The sequence below is a fragment of the Hirundo rustica genome, chromosome 7, assembly GCF_015227805.2.
Source record: "Hirundo rustica isolate bHirRus1 chromosome 7, bHirRus1.pri.v3, whole genome shotgun sequence".
Lineage (NCBI taxonomy): Eukaryota > Metazoa > Chordata > Aves > Passeriformes > Hirundinidae > Hirundo > Hirundo rustica.
In genome coordinates, this window is record NC_053456.1 from 8,355,878 (window position 1) to 8,377,586 (window position 21,709).

Here is a 21,709-nt window from a genome sequence, read left to right on the forward strand (position 1 = left end):
CCCTGATGTGTCTGTATTACAGAAGATAGACATTCTATTAGCATGGAAGCTCCCATAATGGACTGTGAATCATTTCAGGTAATAGAGATGCCAACTGGAATGACTGAAAAGCACTATTGAATTCCATTAGAGCTCTTTGTTTTTAAATCAGTCATTTCTTTGTGAATATCCAACTATATACTTCTTGACCTTAGCTGAGAGTAATAATTGTGAACTAATATTACAAAACATTAATCTGAGTTACTGTTCAATTAATGTTTCTGTTTGAGGGTTATTTTTTTTGCTGCAAATGTGAAGGAGACTGTGGCTTATATTACAAATATGTATTTGGGCTTGAGCTAGTGCAGAATGCAATTTTCACTTATATTTCTCTCTCCACTGTATTCAGTCTCATCTCATTAGCTGTAAAAAGACTCAGGTATTGGCTTTTCTTTTCCCATGTCATCCTACCAGAATAAAATAACTATAATCAACAAATCTATAAAGATAAACATTTTTATAAGAGATGCCACAAATAGTCTTCTTTCATTTTGGTGCTTGGTTAATTATCAGCAAAATAACTAACACCATATCCTGTTACCCAAACAGCCCCACCTTATCTATCAATCATGTATGATTTATCAGACTTGATAATTGCTTGGATAATTAACACAGAATTTAGGTTTATTCAGTCTGCTGAAACCTCAGAAATGCCTGCATAATTGCCATTTGTGTAGTAGATGAAGTTATGAATAATTCTTTTTCACATAAATATGAAGGCTGGATTGCAGGCAGCACAATTTCCTCCCCCGTAGCTATTAATGCAGATATTATGTCATACAAGGGCTATGGTACTGTCACATGTTAACTATATGTATACAGTTAAAGTAATTAAAATGAAAATAAAGGGAAAACCTTTGCCTTTGTTTGTAGGCACTGCATGCTTCTCTCGAGAGGAAATACAGAAGGAAAATGAAGGGAAATTAGTCTGCTCAGTACAGAAGCAACCAGATTTGAACCCCTGTAATATTCACACATAAATCCTTTGGGAAGCCTTTAAGGAGAGTAGGTTCTGTATCTTCTGTCTACGATCATCTATTTTCACATCAGAATGAGCAACATTATCCTTATAAACCAGAGTTTCTGTGTCTACAGCTTGAAAATGAGCCTCTCCTTACTGTTGTAATGACAGGTGTAAGATTAACTTTGTTAGGTGTCTAGCCACTCATGCAAACTAAATTAAATTAATGGAACAAATTTCTCTCATAATTAAGATAAAAATTCATGTCAGCTGTAACCTTGCTGTACACTAATTATATACAAATGATTTATCATCTGCTTCGCCCAGAATATTAATCCTCAACTCATTGATAACTGCAGCCAGTGTTAAGAGATGAGAGCTGATTAACTATGACAGATTGGGCAACCACAGTACCAAGTGCCTGAACAACCAGTGAAACCAATAATATTCAAATAGCACTTCTTATTTTAAAATGCATTCCCATGGAAACAGATGCATGTTTAATGAGGGATACGGAGATAATTTCAATAATGACTGATATTGGAGAGTGGGCAGAACTAATCAATAATAATTAAGTCCTTAGCCTGGATAAGATATGGTTTTACAAAGCAGGTTATGTACATATTAGTGAGGTACTAGTTCAGGCCATGTTACCCATAATGTCTTCATGTATTGCTGTTGGCTGTTTATTTTCCTACTGCTGCAGATATTGCAGAGTTTACAGAAGTTAAAAAGTCTAGACTAGTCTAGTCTGTAGACTAGTCTAGTCTGTGAAATAGTCTACAGTCTAGTCTTGGGTCCCACCAGCTCAGAAAAAAAAGAAGAAACTGATGCCACCCACTGTCCTTTGAAAGTCAACTCCTGCAGTAATTCTGCTTTGAGAAGTTTTTTTATAAAAATGCCATTCTACAAAAAACTCCAACCAACACTTGAAGTATCATCTGTTCAGGACACTCATTCATCTCTTGGAAGATGATGTTGTATTTTTACTTAAAATTAAAATTCTTAAAATTAACTTGTAAACCTTAAAAAAGCTGTTATTATTTTTGAATAGGTGATGTGTATTTGGGGAAGATTGTTAGTTAGTAATATTTCCTTTGATGAATAAAAAGAATAACAAAATTGCAGACATCTCGAAGATTTTCAAGTTAGGTCTTGGTCCTTTTTAGTATTAATTCTGTCTCCCCAGGACAGCTTTTTTAAACTAATTGCTCATTGAGGCTCCAAGAATCCCTGTCAGAAAGAAGAAAAAAGCTCAGTCTTGTTCCTAAGCACTAATAAGGCACAACCAGCCAGCTGGATGAACTAAGTAATATTGTTGTAAATTAATTACTTTCATGAAAAGCTGGTGTGTCTGAAGACAAGTTACGTGTGAGAAGGAAACTCAAATAGTTACATAAAACCAACGACAAATGCAAACTCAAGACAGAGCATGAAGCTGTTATTCCCTGTGCCCAGGTGGGACCAGCCCTGTGGGAGATGGACAGCCTGGTCTGCAGGGGATGGAGCGATGGCAGAGAGCTGGGGACGGGTCCCCAGAGCTGCCCCCCTACCCAGGCACTGCAGCCACAGCTCAGGCTCTCCCACTCACCAGACTGGTTCCATTCTGACACACAGGAAAAATCCAAGAAATTGGCTCCTATCCTATGGGTTCATGAGAGCCAAGCTTGCTCTCTCTGCTCATTCTTAGTATGAAGACTCCAACTCCTTTGGAATTGGAGTGGCCTATTTCACATAGGCCAGGCTACACCAGGATTATGTCTTAAATGAGAGTTTGAGCCCTTTCTTCTGCTCCCACGTTCCTTAACACCTACTCAGCTTCTGACTGAACACAAAGCTTGGCTTGGACAACAATTTGAGCTCCTGCTGGGGAGTGTAGAGCCAGCTGAATGCCAGCCCCCAGCAGGGACAGCCTGGACACAGCAGATGGTGTGGTGCTGTACGTTTGGCTGTGCTTTGTGGTGACCTTGTAGGCTGAGACTGAGCACACAAACCAGGCTGGCCGCTAGAAACACCCAGCATTGCTCCCAGCCCAGCTTCAGCTGCCAGGAGAACCAAAACACCAGTGCCTAGACATCCCACTGCCAGAACTCTCAATATGTGGATATAGACTCAGCCTCTCAAAGAGTCACCAGCCTAGGAAGCAAATATTCTGTTCCATGAGAATGGTCCTTTTTCAGCCTCCCATCCCATAAAGGACTTTTTTTTTTTTTTTTTTTTTTTTCCACTTGTCTTACATGCTTCAAAAGAAATTAAAGTTCCACTTAAATGAAAAAGAAAATGTGAACTTTATGGGAAATAAAAATTCAAATATTTCTTTCTCTACATTTCTAGCTATTTCAGGGCTAATTGCCTTTGAATTTGTAAATGCAGATAATGAGAAGAATTCTATGTATATGGAATTGAAGAGAATATATGCAGAGCAAGTCAAGTACTTGATATCCAATTTAACTTGGAGTTGGATATCAACTTTAAATAAGCAAAAAGGCCTTAAGTTTTTTCATCATCTTATCCCCAGGGGATACATAACTGCTATGAACCTAATTAGCTACAGAACACCACAGATCCTCTAATGAACATTCCTGTGGTGGAATAGAGATGGATCATCAGCACTGCAGGTCCAGTGGGGTGACCAGACACTGCCCCACACATTTCTACAGAGATTCAGTCGACGCAAAAGTTTGTGTCTAAACTGCTTTTCAGGCCTTTGGGATCACCACACAGAAGCAAATCACCAGCAGAAATACTTGACAATTAAAGCATAGAAGAAATTCCTCATGTAAAGTTACTTTTCTGAGCAATCATAGTGACATGCAAACCTACCAATGCTAACAGCACCAGCAAGATGGTGAGCTGGACTTTTTCCACACCAAAGCCGTGGCAGAAAAGGCTGTACTGCAGCTCCCACAATCACCCTTTGCAGCAAAGCAAGCAGCAGTTCCCATCAGTTCAATGGTCCCGTCCTGCACTGTGGTCCTGCTGCAAGTCCTGCTGCTCTGGTGGTCGGAGTAAACAGCTACCTGCCTTTCCAGAGCATAGAACAGTTAATGGAGCAGCTTCAGGGGAAATGCCAGTGTGGGAGTTAGTGGCACTCTTTGCTTAGGAAAAGAAGTAAACTAGAAAGAAAGCACTTATTAGAGAGAAGGCACGTGGTCATTTAGCACATCTTTTCTAGCAGAAGCAGAGCACAGACATTTGCCAGTGCGAGTGTCTTAAGTGCAGCTTTCTAGGGATGGCTAAAATGGTTCTCTGTTGATTAGTGCTGCTTTGCCTAGTTGCTGGAGGTAGGAACTAGAAACCTCTGGTAGTCCTCATTGCCAGTTAGAGCTAGAGCTGACAGACCTAAACTCTGCACACGCTGATACAAATAATAGCACACCACCCTCGTGGGGCTCCTCCAGTTTAACAGGCACAGGAAGAAGCCACTGCAGAAAATGGAGTGTCCTCATCCTCAATCTCCTTTGCACACTGAATTATCTTGAGCTCCTTCTGCCCCTTCCACTCAGAGTAAGAAGTGGGATTATGCTGCCTTGCCCAGCAGTATCACTTCATTCCATTGATCAGGCTCTGCAAACAATGCAATTATCTCAGAAGGGAATGCAACGAGCCCTGGTTTTGCTACTTCCACTTATTACTGAGGAGCATCAAACTACCCAGCCATTCTCCTGCAGCCATCTTTAAAAAAGGCAATGATCTCAATGTGCTGCTAACCTAATGAGGGCTGTGTGTGACAGAGCCATAGATACATTTTCTCACTAGCCTAATGAGCAAAGTGACAGACAGTGAAACAGTTCACACTTGAGTAATTTTCTAGTCATCAGCAACTGCAGTGTTCATGGGAGCAGAAGCCGGAGAGAGGACGGAGAGCTGTGCAATAAATACACACTGGCTCCATTGGCCAGAATAAGTTATCACTAGGATAGAGGTCTTGGGGCAAATTCCCTCAGGAAATCCAAACAAAAAGAGTCAATTTAAGGCATCTCTAACAGTGCATTCAATTAAAATTAAATTTAAAATGTAGGATCAGCTGTTGGGCTGTTAGGCCACCTGCCCAAAGGAAGAAAAAAATTAGAGATGTAACGAACCTTTACTCCTGATGTCTGCAAGCTGCTTGTGAATCACTGAATAGTACCAGCTTCTCACAAGCATCCATTCAGCACAAAGTCCAGTTCTCCTTTGTCTCCCACCCCCAGAAGGAAACCAGCAGCACGTAGCTCATTATCCATATTGACAGCAAGCGTTTGTGTGAAAAATGCTGTCCTTCTTACATTTTTAATGTACTGGCAACTTCTCCCAGTGAAACCATTATTTCTCAAAGGAATGTTACTATGAGCCAAGCCTTGGAACATCCACTGGCACAGGCTCCAGGATAGATCCCACAAGGAAACAGCAAAAGCCGTTCAGAGCTATGCAGACGCTGTCCGTGCACCCAGCACCTCCCACTGTCCTGATGGTCAAGTCTAGAAGTGGAGGAGACAAAGCCCAGGTGTAAGGGAAGGAGCCATTCCCTAAGATGAGAAAACCAGCTGGTCCAAGGAGAAGCATTTCACCTTCCAGTGGTGTGATCCAGGTCTTGAAGAGGCACACCAGTGCTTCGTATCCCTCCTTGATCCCTCTCCTTGGATATTGCCATTTTTACCACTAATAAAATATGCCTACCTCTCTTCCTTCATCTCTCAGATGAAGAGAGGAGACATTTGATGCTTCTGGGACACATTAGGCAGCATCTGTCTAATCCCAAAGCTGTCCCCCTGCAAACTGGCCTGATTCTCTAAGCAGAAGGGATATCAGGAAATAAAGAGTTTTGTGGTTCCTCACCTGGATCCTTCTGCTGTGACCATTCCTGCCACGTATGGGAACCAACAAATGGGCAGAGGGATGAGTTCTGTTAACATTCTCACTGTTAACTTTCTGTTAACATTCTCTCATGGAGAGATATGGACATGCTTTGGAGGTGCAGCAACCAGGTGTGGCAGAGCTCATGCTGCCCTTCAGATCCGGCGCTGCTCCACAGGCAGCAATGATCACCGCAACTCTTTCTTTGAGCCGCCCTGTGGGAATTGGTTGATGCTCAAAACTGCACCAGTCTCAGTCAGCCTCAGTCCATGGGGCTGCCTGGGCAAGTCCAGGGGCTAAAGGGTGCATCAAAATACCTCCCAATGACCTCAGCAGCAATAGATGAGCCCTGGTGCAATTCAGTCCAACCCTGCAAGAGGCTGGGGACAGCACATCTCAGGCTCTCCCACTGAGGGCAGAGCAGCCTCCTGGCAGAGCTCTTGCACAGTCAGTTCTCACAACTCAGTAAGTAATTTCTGCCCAGATTTTCAGGCTTAAAGACTGGCCAGGAGCCACCAGAGGCACAGGTCTGGGCTCTGCTCCTCATTGTGGGCTGCAAAACCTATTTATCCAAACCCACTATGAGCTTGGCTGAACTGTTTTGTCTGACATTCCTCCTTGCACATGTGAAAGAATTCCCTGGGCTTGTGAGAGAAGGTTTGTGATGCAGGAGGTGAACAGGCTCTGAGCCAGGTGTCTCTGTTCTACTGTGTCTGCTTCTGCTTCCCTGGGTCACTCAAGGCAGGGCATTTAAACTCATTACTCCATACTTGTCATGTTAGAAGAACCCAAAGTTTATTCTAAAATGTTGTTGTCTCAGCTGGGGGTAAGGCAATAAAGACTGGGATCTTCTAAAATGAGGAAGTCAGCACTTGTCTCTCCCTGACTTTCACTGGGGCTGAGCATTCAATTCCTTTAGGATATTTTAAAGATCCTTGTCTAGAAAAAGAAACTGGCATTAATGGGCACAGCACAAATATTAAACTATTTTGAATAACTCTCCATGTGGAATTGCTCACATGGCAGTGTTTTCCAGTATAAATATTCACTAATTTCTTGAAATCATAAATCATTCACCTTTTGAATTATTTGAGTGTTAAGGGATAAACTGTTAAATCTATATTTAGTATCTAACTCAAAGTCCTGCCTGGTCATCAGAAGAACTACACACTCTTCAGCTGGGAGAATTTGTACATCAGATCCTATGGACAAAAGTGCTTAAATTTGAACTTATATGCCTACATTTAAAAACTCCACCCAACATTTAACAGTACTGAAAATCAGTTAAAAGCTGTTTTGAGCGTTTTCAAAAATTACACAGTGGAAGGTATTCCAGGTGAAAATGCTCATCACAGATATCCTGGAACACAAAATCCTGTCTCTGGCCATAGCATCTATGCTCTGGATCACTCAACAGAGGCAGAGAGAGGAAAAGCCAGGCTTGGGGTTGAAACCAGCCAGTAATTCCAGGGAAATGGGACTTCAGGATGGGGCAGAGTCTGTGATGCAGCAGTGCCAAGAAGAACTGCACCACCCTGGTGGTGGGAGATGCCAGCCCATAGTGTAACCTTCACCATCAACATGCTGGATTTGCCAGGCCTGTGCACCAGTAAACTGCAGCCCAAGTGATTTCAACACCCTGAGCCATTTGAGTGACTGCACAAAAGTCTGTCCCAGACTAGATGTGGTGCAAAGCTTTTAGAGGGACCTATATGAAACTGTTCTGGTCCCCGAGTAGAGATGGACACACAGAATCTGCCAAAAAAAAAAAAAACAAATTCATCCAACCAGAAGGTGTCAAGATTTTATACAGGAAAAAAGACTTGAACAAACTCAGTGGTTAAGGGAATGTTCATTTTACTTCGTAATTCACCTTAACTGATCCTGTATGTGAACCAAAATCCCCGAGACAAGAAACGTGTGCAAAAGATATAAACCTGTGAAATGGTGGGACAAATAGTTTCTCCTCCTCTAGTAAAATGAAACACCAGCTACTTGGGAAAAGAATCCATGTGCCAAATCTGTAAATATGCTCTTTTTTTATGCTGCTGCTATAATTAATGTAAGAATATTTAAAATTCCTATCTGATACTTACACTTGTTATAGCAACATATTTAATTCCAGAACTACATCCTTTAGCAGAATCTTTTACTTCATTCAAATTACTAATCGTTTAGATTCTCTCGGAAAGTCTTTCCTCCCTCACTCCCCACGCATGCTTAACCTAATTAACTGTAAATGAGAAAAAATGCTATTCACATAAAAAGAAAATGTTAACCTATAAATTATCCAGCGCTCCCTCCCGAGGCTGGCAACGCCTCTCGCAGAAAAGCTCAAATGTTGGTGCAGTATTCTTGGCTTCCTATCCAGTTTCTGCCACCCAAAATCATTTTATACAACACATTACTCTGCCATTTTGTACATCTGGCAACATTTACTGATACTAAGTCCTCTCCCGTGTTTTCAAGATTACACGAAGGAGGATTTCTAGGATGATTAATTGGAGAGAGAAAATCATTCCTTTATATTTCGAGGAACATTTGCAGAAGACTAATGGTCACTTATGGAAATATGGCCTCTTTATACCCATAAATGTCATCCAGTGCTCCCTGTGGGTCACACAATTAACCACCCCTTTGTGTTTCTTCACAGCCATCATCCAAAATCCTCTCAGTTGTTGTCATCCGTTGAAAATATTCTGCTTTGCCATGGCCAGATCAAAAGCACACTCAGGTTTGTGGGACTGAGCCATCTAAGAGACTTACTTGATACATTTCTCTTCAAAATACATTTTTTTTCCAGAGGTTCTCAACTGCATTTTGCCAAATTCAACCCTGACAACCATTTCCAAATGAATTTGTAAATCCAAATAAAAAGTAGAGAGAGACGGTCCTGTATTTTCTAATTCTATTCTCATGTTTTATTGTTTTATTCATCCCACTCTCCAGTGGTGATGGAAAGGGCTTTGCTGTGCCTAGCACAATATAATTCTGATCCAGAGCTAGAGATCCAGAGTACGGTTGTACCTTATTGCTATTGTCCCTGGTGTTAGCACTATTTGGAATTATAACAGTCCCAATGAAACCTGACAGCCAGACCCGTGTCCAGTAAACCTGTGCCCAGCTACCAGGTCACATCATGGGCACCACCAGGGATGCTGGGCCCAAGTCAAGACTGGCCCTAGGCACATATGAGGGAAATGAGCTTTCCATCACATTTTCTGTAACTCCCTGTCACTGCAGGGCTTTGGGTCAGTGTCCTGAGGGCATTAATAGGCTCTAATGGCGCAGGGACTGGTATCACACGGTGCGTCGCACCTTTTTTTTTCCCTTTTGCCAATGAGAACAGATTTGACCTAGCAGCAGCCTCTTGCCAGGACATTTGTGTGCAGTTTTGGAACTGCCATCTCACCAGCTCGTGGTTTAATTTAGCACCAGCTCCACTGCACTCCTCAGTGTTACCTGAGCTCTGTGCAAGCACTGACACCGTCACCCCTGCAGCCACGGATGTCCCGTGTCCGAGTTCAGGCACCATGAGGAGGCTGATGCTGTTTCAGACAATGCCCAGGTGGTTCAGAGGACACTTGTCCCTGGCACAGGTGGTGTTGTCACCTTCCAGTGGAGATGGCTGATGCCAAGAACAACCTCTCTTTCCAGAGAGGCAGAGGAATTACAGCTGTCAGCCAGCATCAGGGATGGGTATCTGCTGACAGCTGGGCTTTGTGACAGTTTCCTTTGCTACCCCTGTAACCTGTTCCAGGTATTTTATGACTGAAAAATATCAACACTGGGAGTTTTTGCCCTTGATATCAAAAAACACAAACCCAAGCATAGAAGAAAATGAGAGAGAAAAAGGAAAAATGAGAGCAACACTGATAAAACCAGGGAGAAATGCTAGATCAAAACACTGCAAGTTAAAAAAAAAGAGACAAATTGCTTATCTGTTCATTCCCAATTCCCTGAAATTGTCTCCATTTTTGATGGAGCTTGATCACAAGCTGAGAAGAGATGGGCCTTCCAGCTGTGAGGAGACAGCCTCATACCAAAACAGGAAAGAGAATTATAACCTACTTGCCATTCCTGGGTACAGTAAAAGAAAATTTCAGGAACAAACTGCTGGCATTTTGCTTTCGCTTCCTGCATAGCAAAATCAAGACAAATGTAATGAGTGTGTGCCCCTTATATGGAGCAGGAAACACTGTCACCATTACATAAATTAGTTGAAATTTTTATATGTACACAATTCTGCTAAAATATTCTTATTAAAGGTATGTGTAAAATTCAGGAGAAGATAAAGCCATCTAATCTCTTCTTACTTTACCATTGCTTCGGGATGATTTACAGTGCTTTAACAGATAATGACAAAAGCGGTCCATGTACATTCACTCATACTTTTCCCCTAATTTCCCCACAGGACACCCCATGCTCTTTTCTGTGGTCGCCTCAAAGACCAAATCAGCTCCACGGCACCATTCAGACAGACCCATCACACCTATCCACCCTGCTGCTCTCCCCACAATGTCACTCACCCTTAATGCCTGCATTTTGTGTTCCCTGAGCTGCTCTGGTGCCTGTCTCCCATTTCCCATGGCTGAGCCCATTCCTCCAACCCTCGCCAAGGGAACACCGGCCACTCCTGCCTTTTCCACAAACCCCTCATTCCAGCGCCTGCACAAACCCCAATTGCTTCCTTCCCTGTTCACTGCCAAGAATCCCTTCCATCAATGGGTTTGCAGCACTACAGTTGCTAAGAATTTTAGTTAATTGGTACTAATTATAGTTAAGAGTAACTAGAGGCTCATTCACAGGGGGGAGGGAGGGCGGAACGGGGAGAAATATAATTCAGTATGCTTTCAACTCTGTACACACACTTAGCTGAGCAGGGTTAATAGGAGCATCAGCCTGGTTCCCGAGCACACAAGAGGTAAATAGAAGCCATTTTTCATGTTTTATTCTGCAGGAACACTTTTACCATGGCCCGTTTTACAAGCGAGGTAAATGAGTCATAGAAAAAGCAAGTAGCTTGACCAAGGTTTTGCAGTAAGACATCGGCAACACAGAGAGAGCACTGCAGGAGCTACTTTCCAGCCCACTTGAGCCTCATGGGAACAAAATCTTGCCTTGTTTTTTTATTATCATTATTCCTGTGCAGTAGCTACCCTCATCTGCAGGATCAGAAATTTTAGGCTAAGCTGACGCACAGCTGCACAATTGAATTTGAATTAATCAATCTTTAATCCCTGATTAGGTAAACACAGCAAGGAGAAAAATATCTGAGGGAAAGAAAACTTCCATCAGAAACGAAATTATTACTTTGAGAGGCTAACATCCTGCATCAGTTTACAACTGATAAGATTCAATATGCAGTTGTGGAAAAATATTAGAAAGTCTATTAGGAGACACTTAGGCGAATATTGTGTTCCAACCTTTAAAATCCAAGCTGTGCCTTAAGATTGTAACTATCTTTTTGTTCCAGAACAAAAAAATAAAATTAAAAAAAAAAAAAAAAATGGAAAGGCACAACTATTAAGCAAGGATAAAGGTTGAGTCATAAGCAAATGTCATGTTATAGATTTACCTACCAACAAGAAGGCAGCGGGGTTCAGGTCAGAGGTTAATGAAAGACATCCAAAGGTCATTTGGTGATTATGTGAGAGCATGAGTTTAATAGGGCACGGGGACGACAGACACTGACAGAAGATTTATACCAGAGGTGATGACACCGCTCCGAGTAGTGCTGATAAAAAGAGCCCCAATATGGGCCTGAACAGAATGATGAATGGTGCACAGGGCTGCTCACACTTCTCATTATAAGCTCCTTCACTCATGGTGGCACTTAGCAGCGTTTATTTACTGGGGTTTGATGGTACTGAGCAGAAGCACAGTATATCTAATACTTTAAATGCAGACTTGCCATATAAAAATGAAACAAGAGATAAGATTAGACCATTGAATAATTGCCCAGCTTTCCTGCAGAGATTATATTCACCAGTGCTAACATTATTTTTTTCCTAATGTTCTAGTGTACGAACAGCTCAAGTGAATTAATTTTCTAAGGCAGAAGGTCAAAGGAAAGTAACTGATAAGCGTTGTGCCTGCTATAGAATATCACTTTACAATATTCTCGCCTCTTCATTTATCAGATAGAGAGGAAGAGATAATATAATAAAGGTATATAAACATATTTTTTGTCACGACAAATTTAGTTTTAGTTGCCCCAAGTGCTATTTTTCCTTGTGGCTCTTAGTAGGAAGAGGACCAGAGAAGTCAGGCAAAAATGTCAAAATAAGAAAAAAAAACAACCCCACCAAAAAAACCAACAACAAGCCTCAGGACCAAACCCAAGGAAAACTGAGACCTGATAAATAACATGCACTGCACCAAGAAACTCCTTTTCAGACTGTTATATATTTATCAAACCACTCGAGTGTGAATTTATGAATAAGTCTTATCATCTTTCAGGCAGCAGGCACAATAAAAATTAGAACTACCGAAAATTGCGGGTATTAGGAAAGGTTATTTCCATCAGTTCATGTGGATCTGTAGATGGGAATGTCACAGAAGGAAGTTCTGTACATCCTTCCACTCACACCTTCACCCCGAGACAGAGCAGTAGTGCCTGACGTCATAGTTAACATTTAGCTGCACATGCAGCAACACAAATAAATTCTTACTCAGCCAAAAGGTGTTGTAAATAGTGCATGTAATTTTAAGAGGTGGAGAGCTGTAACATTCTGAGCATCCAGTATCACCCCTCTCCAAGACAGTTCATTTAATCACCTGTGCTGCCATCATTGCTACTTCCCAGTGCATCTGTATTTTACACCATATCCATCTTGTGGTGCCTGAATATGTGATAAACAGGAAAAAAACCAAACAAACCCTACCTGCATTTCAGAAAGAAAGAAATATCTCCTGAGTTACCTTGAAAATCACACAGTGGGTATCCAATACCTGAAGGGCATGTGAAGGTCCAGTAGATCCCTCAGGATAAGGGGCTCCAGAAAACCAGATGTATGTCAGGCAGAAGTTGCTGAAGTGTCACATCTAGTTAATGGAGAGAGGAATTGCAGTCACTTACACTTCTGCTTGACTAGGAAGAGTGAAAAAAAGAAAAAACAAATGTAAATAACATCTTATCCCTGTGCAGCACATGAGAGCTGTGCACCCTGTGAGCCAAAAGGGAGCACAAGAGGGGCTGGCTTTGCGGCAAGCTCTGCAACATGGCAAACTCCAACCTGAGAGGAAGAAATGTCTTTTTGGTATTCCACCAACTCACACCCCTGATACAAGTCACAGACTGGAATTTCTCAGTCATCTCTTTCATCTGTGCCCAGAGCAGATGGAAATATATTTCTTTTTTTTCCTTTTAGAGGACCTCCCTCAGTTTTCATATGTTTTCCAAGTACTGCAGAATAATTTACCAAAAATACATGTAACCAACATTTCTCAATAGTAGGTTGTTTATTAATCTTCAACATCTGGGTACCTATTTTTGCTAATTTTTTAATCACTAAAAATTAACAGAAATATATCAACAAGGCCATTAAAATACAGTGTGTGTGTGTGTGTGTGCAGGGCACATTTAGATATACGAAAACTGATGAAAAGGCAGGAGGCAGAATGGTTTTCCTTTAAAGCTCTCTAGTCATCAGTGGCACTCTGTCATTCAGCATATTTTATTGTCCACTTGAATCAAATGAACAGAACAATCTGAGGGAAGCCACAGTGTTTCTGGGTGGACAGCGCATTTGTTAGTGAGGCAGACAATAAATTGTTAGTAAAGCATCTGAAGTGGCTCTACACCAAATGAGGATGAGCTTTCTTGTTTATGAATAAGAAAAAAAAAAAAAAAAAAAGAAAAAACAAACTGAATGACACTCCTTATTTATTATGCAGAAAAAGAGAAAACCAAGATGACTGAAATTCTGCCTATAGAGCAAACAGAAAATGCATCAGTTTTCTAACACAGCCACAAGAGACCAAGTTTCATCTGAAGATATAAGATGTAATATCACTGCTGGTTCTGAAGTAAAGATCACTTTTCCTGAAGCAGAAGAAATGACAAAACATTACTCATTTTGGCCCATGTTCTGGTTACAAGCATGTAAAATTACTTTTAAAGTCTCTAATAATATATAGCTAAAATCTCATTACTGGAATAAAACATGATCTTTATTCTGCTGCACCACAAATGCTGGAAAATGATCTAAGAGTCCAGAAATTGTATAAGAAGATTACTCTCAAAAAGACTGGTGCATGAAATTCCCTTTTTTAAAATAACGTATTTGGCAACTGACACATGGCTTTGAATTTATTTGCAATGGATCTTCATAAGACTCTAAGGATGCGTATATGAGAAGCTGGTGCCCTTTCCCAAAGTAATTGTGTTATCTGGAATCCAGCATCTGCCCTGCAGATCCAAGCTCAAAACAAACTAATTATCAGATGATCTAATCTTCCAGATTTATATCAAACCTCCAGAAGAACTGGTTTCTAATTGTAGGTATACGCATGTATATATGTGCATATCTGTATGGACAGCTTTTTTAGTTTAACACACTGTGAATTTAATTAATTTAGTTCTTGAAAAAGCTTTCTTCCAAGAGAGGCCAGAAGAGAAAGTACTGTGACAACAGCCATAAATCCATAGCAGAAGATCAGCAGGGTAAATAGCACAGGGCACAAGTTGTGTTTAAAGTGTTTGTGTTCACTTTGAGTATGTGTGTTTATCTTTATGCGAGTCCTGGCCTGCTCAGAGTACTTCAATTCCTGGGTAATGGAAAGACCATCAGAAACCTGAATCTCATCATCTTGTTTCATAAATGAATCACTCGAGCAAAAAGAAGAAAACAACTTACCAAAAAAAAAAACCCCACTAAAAACAATCCAAACACAAACACAGTACTGAGATTTTGTCTCTGCAACATGAAGGCCAAATTCTTCACTGGGGTAAATTTACAATGCCAGCAGAAATTCACATTCAAAATGTGTAGTGTAGGAGTAAAGGACTAAGACAAAATCCAGGAGCCAGTTTAAGCTGATCATAGTTCAGTGTTCCACATCAGCAACACAGCTGAGCACATATTTCTCACTACCTCTGAAATCCCGTGTACTTCAGTTCAACTTGTCTGTGATAATTCTACTAAAAGAGGTAAGAATTAAAAAAAAAAAACAAACAAAAAAAACCCCTTTCTCATTAAACCTTCTTAAGCCTTCCTCATTAGACCTTAAAAATATGTGGAAGAGAATATAACTGATTCTGTTAAGAGATCCATTTGCCATCACATTAAAATATAAGTTCAGAAGGTTCATACCCCGTGTTCTGGTAGTAACATCAAATCTTACACAACAGGGCTAAGCCCCTGCTTTCATCAGAAAAGGTCAAGTTTAAGCAGTAGCTCAGAAATCCAGGGCAGGTGAACAATTCTTTGCTGACACCAACTAGCGGGGTCGCTGTAGAATAAAGAGACAACTCTTTATCTTTTCGCAGTGATTATAGCCAAAATGGTAATTTAGTTATGAAACAGGAAAAGGCCTGAGAACTTTGCAATGCCAATTCCATTTATATTATATTCCCACAGACTCATAGAATGGTTTGGGTTGGAAAGGACCTTGAAGATCATCCCATTCCACCCCCCCTGCCACGGGCAGGAACACCTTCCACTGGACCAGAGCTGCAGTCAGCCTGGCCCAGTTACGTTCTTGCATCCTTCTCTAGCACACGGCTCTCTCACAGTGCTGCCTCTGTGACCCTGAGCCTTAAAATACACATATAATAATGCTGATTCAGATAATTATTAATCCTCCTTGTCTTTTTATAGCTTCAGGGAGACTTACAGAGAGTTGATTACTGGGCACCGCTCCGTTTATCCCGGTGTTCCTTGCACAATCCAGTTGCCCAACGCCCCACTGCACTTTTTTCTTGCCGGGCTTGCTGTGGCTGCACTCCATGTGCTCGGAGTGTTCCCAGGACAGCACAGCTCCTGCTGGGAGTGCCTGCATTGCACCCTGCCTCCTGCTCTTGGCACGGAGGCAGCGGGTGAGCTGGCTCCTGGGGCTCAGCACTTGCTAGGGGTCACAGCGCAGTGCAGGAATTTCTGGCTGCTCTGGTGCAAAATGACCAGGAGTGTCATGAATTTCGGGTGAGATTCAAGGGCACCGTGCTGCTGCCCCCTCTCCTTTATCAGGCTCTGACAGCCCGTTAGTCATGGCATCGGATGGGATGTTTTATTGTCTGAAATTGCAGAGATTCTGAGAATCACTGCACAGCCACAGGGTGTGCAATGCTATTCCAGAAGCCCCAGAGTGTCCCTCCCCAGCCCAGCCTCAGCAAAATAAGGGTTTTGCAGGTGGCTGTCACATCTCCAGCTCCATGCAGGTGTCCTGGATGCCCTAAAGTATTTCTAAGACAGACTATGAATCCTGTGTTCAGGCACCTGAATCGCTTACTGACTGTCAAAAGCGACTCCAGCTGATGGAATATATTTCATTAAAACTGCTTTTAATGGAAAATTGTGTTTCTAAGTGAGCTCTTGGTTCCTTTATTTTTGCATTTGCCTCTTGTGCTTTCTGAGGGAAAGGTCAAATTTATAAGGAAGCTGAATGCTGCAAAATGGAAATATTTGTTGGAAATGAAAACTTGTGATATTTGAATTGTCACTGTAAATTTGCAGATTTCCATTGGCTAAGAGAAATAGACATTTTTCAAACTGCTCTGTAATGTGTCCTTGCCAGCACTGTCAATGCCAGCAGTGATTGCTGTCTGACAGAAATGGCTGAGACTGCTGCAATACAAACATTCCTCAACACTGACCCAGATAACCTGTGCTATTGAACAAATTACACAGGACAACATCATTATCTCCTTATTCTGAGGCCTAAAAGTTAGGTGTCTATGAAGTTTGGCACCTTTTCCATCTGCAACAGGTGAAGGAAAGAAACAGGCCTCTCCAGAAGACAATTTTTAAAATTAAAATAGATGCATCAAATGAGCACAAAGATCACACTGTGTGTGTGCTGTTTCTTTCTATGACCTGCAAAGGAATTTGCTTCTCTCTCTGGACTTTAAACTGCAGGAGTAGCCTTGTTCATAGACTCATAGGATATCCTGAGCTGGAAGGGACCCACAAGGATCATCAAGTCCAACTGCAGAGCCTGCACAGCACCAGCCCAAGATGTGTGCCTGAGAGGGTCACACTCTGCCTTTGTACACTGAAGGGCAAAACAGGGTGGGTTGTTGCCCTATCACACAATAATTTAAAATGAGTTGTTAATATTTTTGTAGGCCTAAGTATGAAGTCTGTATCTCTACAAATAGAATTTGAAATAAATTCAGTCAACAGTATTGCCAAATGCAATCGTCACTGTGATTGCCTGCTAATGATTACACGGAAAACCTTGGGATCCTGAGCAGAAGCTTTCAAGCGCAGATCCTGGAATCTTCTCCTTCCTTGTGGATCTGAGATGCCACAAAGGGAATGAAGGAGAGGGGAAAGGAAGGAAGGAGGGAGGCAGGAAGGGAGATAATCTGAGTTTCATGGGGAAACTGTGAACCTCCAAACTTAAACACGTTAATTTTCATTCTAATTTCAATGAGACATATATTTAAAATATTTTCAATCAAGCCCAGGAAAAAAAAAAAAACAAAACTTCTTGTGCTAGGCTGCTTTTGTTCTATGACTGCAGTTTTTCTGTTTGCATTTCTTATGCCATTTTCCTCATCCACTCAGCCATCTACATTTAGCTTGATTTGACATGAATTTCCTCCCTGCCCTTTTCTACATATATTTACTCATCTGCACTGACCTTATTTTGACTCTTAGCAAGTGACACACTTATGACAGATGCACGCACTCACAGCAGTAGAATGCATTCATGTACATTCCCTGGGTACCTTCAGGCTCCACACTGTCCCTGTTTCTCACCAGAAACCACCACTGAAAAAAAAAATTACCTCTGAAAAAAAATTACCACTGAAAAAAATACACCCCACTGAAGATCAGTGTCCCAGCTGTTTAGTCTGTCCCTCAAACCTAGATGTTGCCTGGTGCATATATAAAAACATGGTAGGAAGTCTCTCATTTCTAAATTCCACATTTGGATGTGTTCTAACACGATGATGATTGCCTTGCATTTTCAGTATCTCGTTTAAATGTCACAGTCCTTCAATGCTCCAGCTGTTTGTTGTTCTTTGGCACGTGATGCAATGAGGTTATCTTGGCAAACTTCTGACTGGGCTGGGCTCCATATCTCCGAAACCACGGCTGTGGCTGGCAGTGTTTACTCCCTAGGTGACTATTTCAGCAAGTACTGAATGAGTGTGGAAACCAGATCAGGGCTGAGCCACGCTGGCAGAGTGACACAGGGAAACCCAGGCTGCATTTGTCCATGCCGCACCTTTCAGCGCATAAATAAAGGACTTCAGCTCCTGGAGCTGACAACCCAGCAGCTTTTGCAAGTGGCTAAATAAATAAACAAAAATGCCTTCGATAGCAGCCCTAAAACTGCATCTCCTTGGGCTGAGATAAGCACGAGCCCTTTTCATACATGAGAACGTATGTGATCCGATGGCTTCACACTGCTGCTGTCTCTTTTCCCTTTCCCCTCTAAAATGCCAACACTATCGAAAAATCAATTTTACAGAACTTGTTGCTGTTGCCAAGACCCCAGAGTAGTTCACAGCACGCTGCTCTTTGTGCCTAACAAGCTCCTGTGCTGCAGGACTCATCGGCCATGCTGCTCTCTGCCTGTGACCCAGCTGCGTGCTAACCTAGGTGGCCACTGCACCTCCTCTTGCAGACAATAAAACACAAAACAGCATCCTCAGCTAGTGAGATAAAAGCATTTCTGGAAAACGTGCCCAGTTCTATTATTCTATGTATATGAAGGCCTTCCAGAAGGCTTCTGTATGTATGGAGAACTTCCAAAAAGGCTTTGGGAGAGATTTATATTCTTGAAGAATATTTAGAATTTAAAGTACCTTTTTTTTTTTCAATCCTAGCTAGAGCCCACAGATTACAGCAGTACTTGATATAGTCGTCTGCAGTGTGGAATGAGGGAGGGACAGGCATTCTTTGTTGCAAAACTGCTGCTGGTCATTGGCCATGCTTCAGCACAGCTCACAAAGAGGCTTCTGCAGAAGGGCTGTCATAGATATTTAGGATCTGCAGACTGTGCTTGAAGAGCTCTCTGGACATTCATTCATGCACCTGACAGAAAGGAAACCTGGCCTGATCCCTGGGAACAAGTTTCCCACACAGATGGTTTTCTTACACTGGATGCAGTCTGTGGTTGCCCCACAACTAGACACAGTGAAGGCCTCGGAAAAGAACAAAAAACTTTGACCTGATGTCCTTTATTTATATAAATTCTGACAGCCCTACCAGGAATCAGCTCCAGCTTTCTACAGGAGGCTTTTTCTTGCCATAACACATAGGCTTTTCCCACGTTACACATGATACAGGTTTCAGAAACACCTGATATTTAATCATGGATCACCACACAAAGACTCGGGTTAGGTTTTTCTACCTACTCTCTTATTTTCTTTTTCACTTTCTCACCCATCCATCCATGTAGCCATTGTCTTCTTACTATTCCTTTATAGTCCTGCTGTGGAGACACCTCCAGTCAAGCCAGCTGACCTTGGCTCACTCCACTGGTGTCTCAGGCAGCTCTGAAGGCCTTTACACAGTAGAGCTTTTAAAAAGCCACTGTTAGGGACAGGAGAGCAATCCCACTTTTTCTCTAGGTATGTGGCTGCTTTACGCTCCTCCATGCTTTGTATGAACTTAGCTCTGAGTTTTTTTCACTGTCAGATTTATTATATCCAGAGAAATACTGACGTCCCAAAACTAAATCCAGAACATTCTGTATGATCTTGTTCTGCAGCCAGTGCAACGAAGCAACTCTGTGCTGCTTTCCAAGAGATGATTCTCCCATGACGTTTCATAGCAATTCCAGTCAATTCAGCGCAAGTGCCATTTCTCTACTACATTTCTCTTGCGCCTCTTCTCTACACAAGATTTATGGCAATGCCATAAATTGCTTGGAGTTGCAGTGATTTACACCAACATTGCTTATTTATTTTCTCACATATTAGTTTTAATACACCTCTATTAATATGGCTAATATTTGTCATATGGTCACTTTTTTTTTTTTTTTTTTTTTTTTGGGGGGGGGATAGGAATTAAGATCTTGTGATTTTACAGTACCAAACACAGCAGCAGACCTGACTGTAACTAATCCAAATTCATTGATATACAAGTCACTCCCTGACTATACTTACACATGTGTGGAGAAGGAAAGATCGTGCAATCACTGGCAGTCTCCGTCTACTTATGCCATACATTCTTCTCTACAGCACACACTTTGTGTTCCCAAAGTTTCTGATTTCAGGCTTTCTGATGGTCCTGGTCTTTAAGGCACAAACAGATAAGGCACTTTGTTCTGCTTCAGGCATGTGGCCAGCCAAAGGCATTTATCAGACATTAAGGAAAGATATTTTATTTGATTAAGAAAACCTTTTGTCTTTCTCGATCCAGAATTTGGCATTCAAGTACAGCAAAATACCCATCTAAACCACAGACAGGGCAGGCAGCCCAGCAGAATTACTGAGAATAAAAAGACTTTGTTTCTGTGTGACAAAAGCCAAAGCTGAATGATTTGAAATTTCATTTATTGCTCATCTAAACCACAATGGGTTTCTGCTGCTGCAAATGTCTCCCTTTTCCATTCTTAATATGTCTATTATAGAGCCGTATCATCCCCTCTGAGTTTGTACATGTTTGGTGACACTGCTGGTCACAACATACCAGCACAAAGAAACCACAGTTATCACTAAAGAGGCCACTACAGTAAATAGCTACAAATTCCATCCTACCCAGTCATTATTCTGGGAACTGTAAGGGGACAGGCACTGAATCTCTGCAGACCTCGTAATATGGAAAGCTCTGACAAAGTCTTTGCAGTGAAATACCAAGCTTGGGGGAATGAAATGTGCAAAACTTTTAAGTAAATAGTATTCGTTAACAGTGTAAGAAATGGAAGAGTTCATTATACAATAATAACGAATATAATGTTATAATGAATATATATGATGTACAAATGAATGCAACAGCGTTGTTCTCACATATTCCATCTCACATATATAAATGGTGGTTTTTATTGTGATGCCTTTACCATCCCTAAGACGGGCTAAAGCAAACTGTTTTCTGCTTCATGTCATACATTTTCTCCAAAAGGCCCTAAGTGGAGGTGAAAACGTATCTTCTGGAATAGGGCGATGTTCAATTTTGTCTTTAATCAATAAACTGATGTTCATGGGAAAGTCCTCGTGGCACCAGGTGTTCAGGAGGGCTGGAGCTGGGCTGGCAGCTTCAGCTGGAGACAAGGACTTCATTCCCACCACGTCTGTGCCTGAAGGTGTAACAGGCTGTGGTGCTGCCCCCAGCCCAGCTAGGAGCATGGTCATGGGGCAAACAGCCCAACACATCCAGCGCTTCTTTTAATTATTGGATCACACAATGTTAAGGGTTGGAACGGACCTGAAAGATCATCCAGTCCCAACACCCCTGCCATGGGCAGGGACACCTCCCAAAGGACCGGGCTGACCAAGGCCTTACCCGACCTGGCCTTGAACACTGCCAGGGTTGGGGCATCCGCAACCCTACTGGGCAACTGTTCCAGTGTCTCACCACTCTTACAGTGAAGAATTTCTTCCTGACACCTAACCCAAAATTCCTGTCTCAATCTGTACGCAGTGCTCCTGCACACAGGACTCAAAGTGAAGTGCTCCTCTCATAAACTTCATGGCACTCCTCTGGACCTGCTCCAGAGCCGCAGCCGCGGTACCCCAAGGCCGAGCGAGGCGGG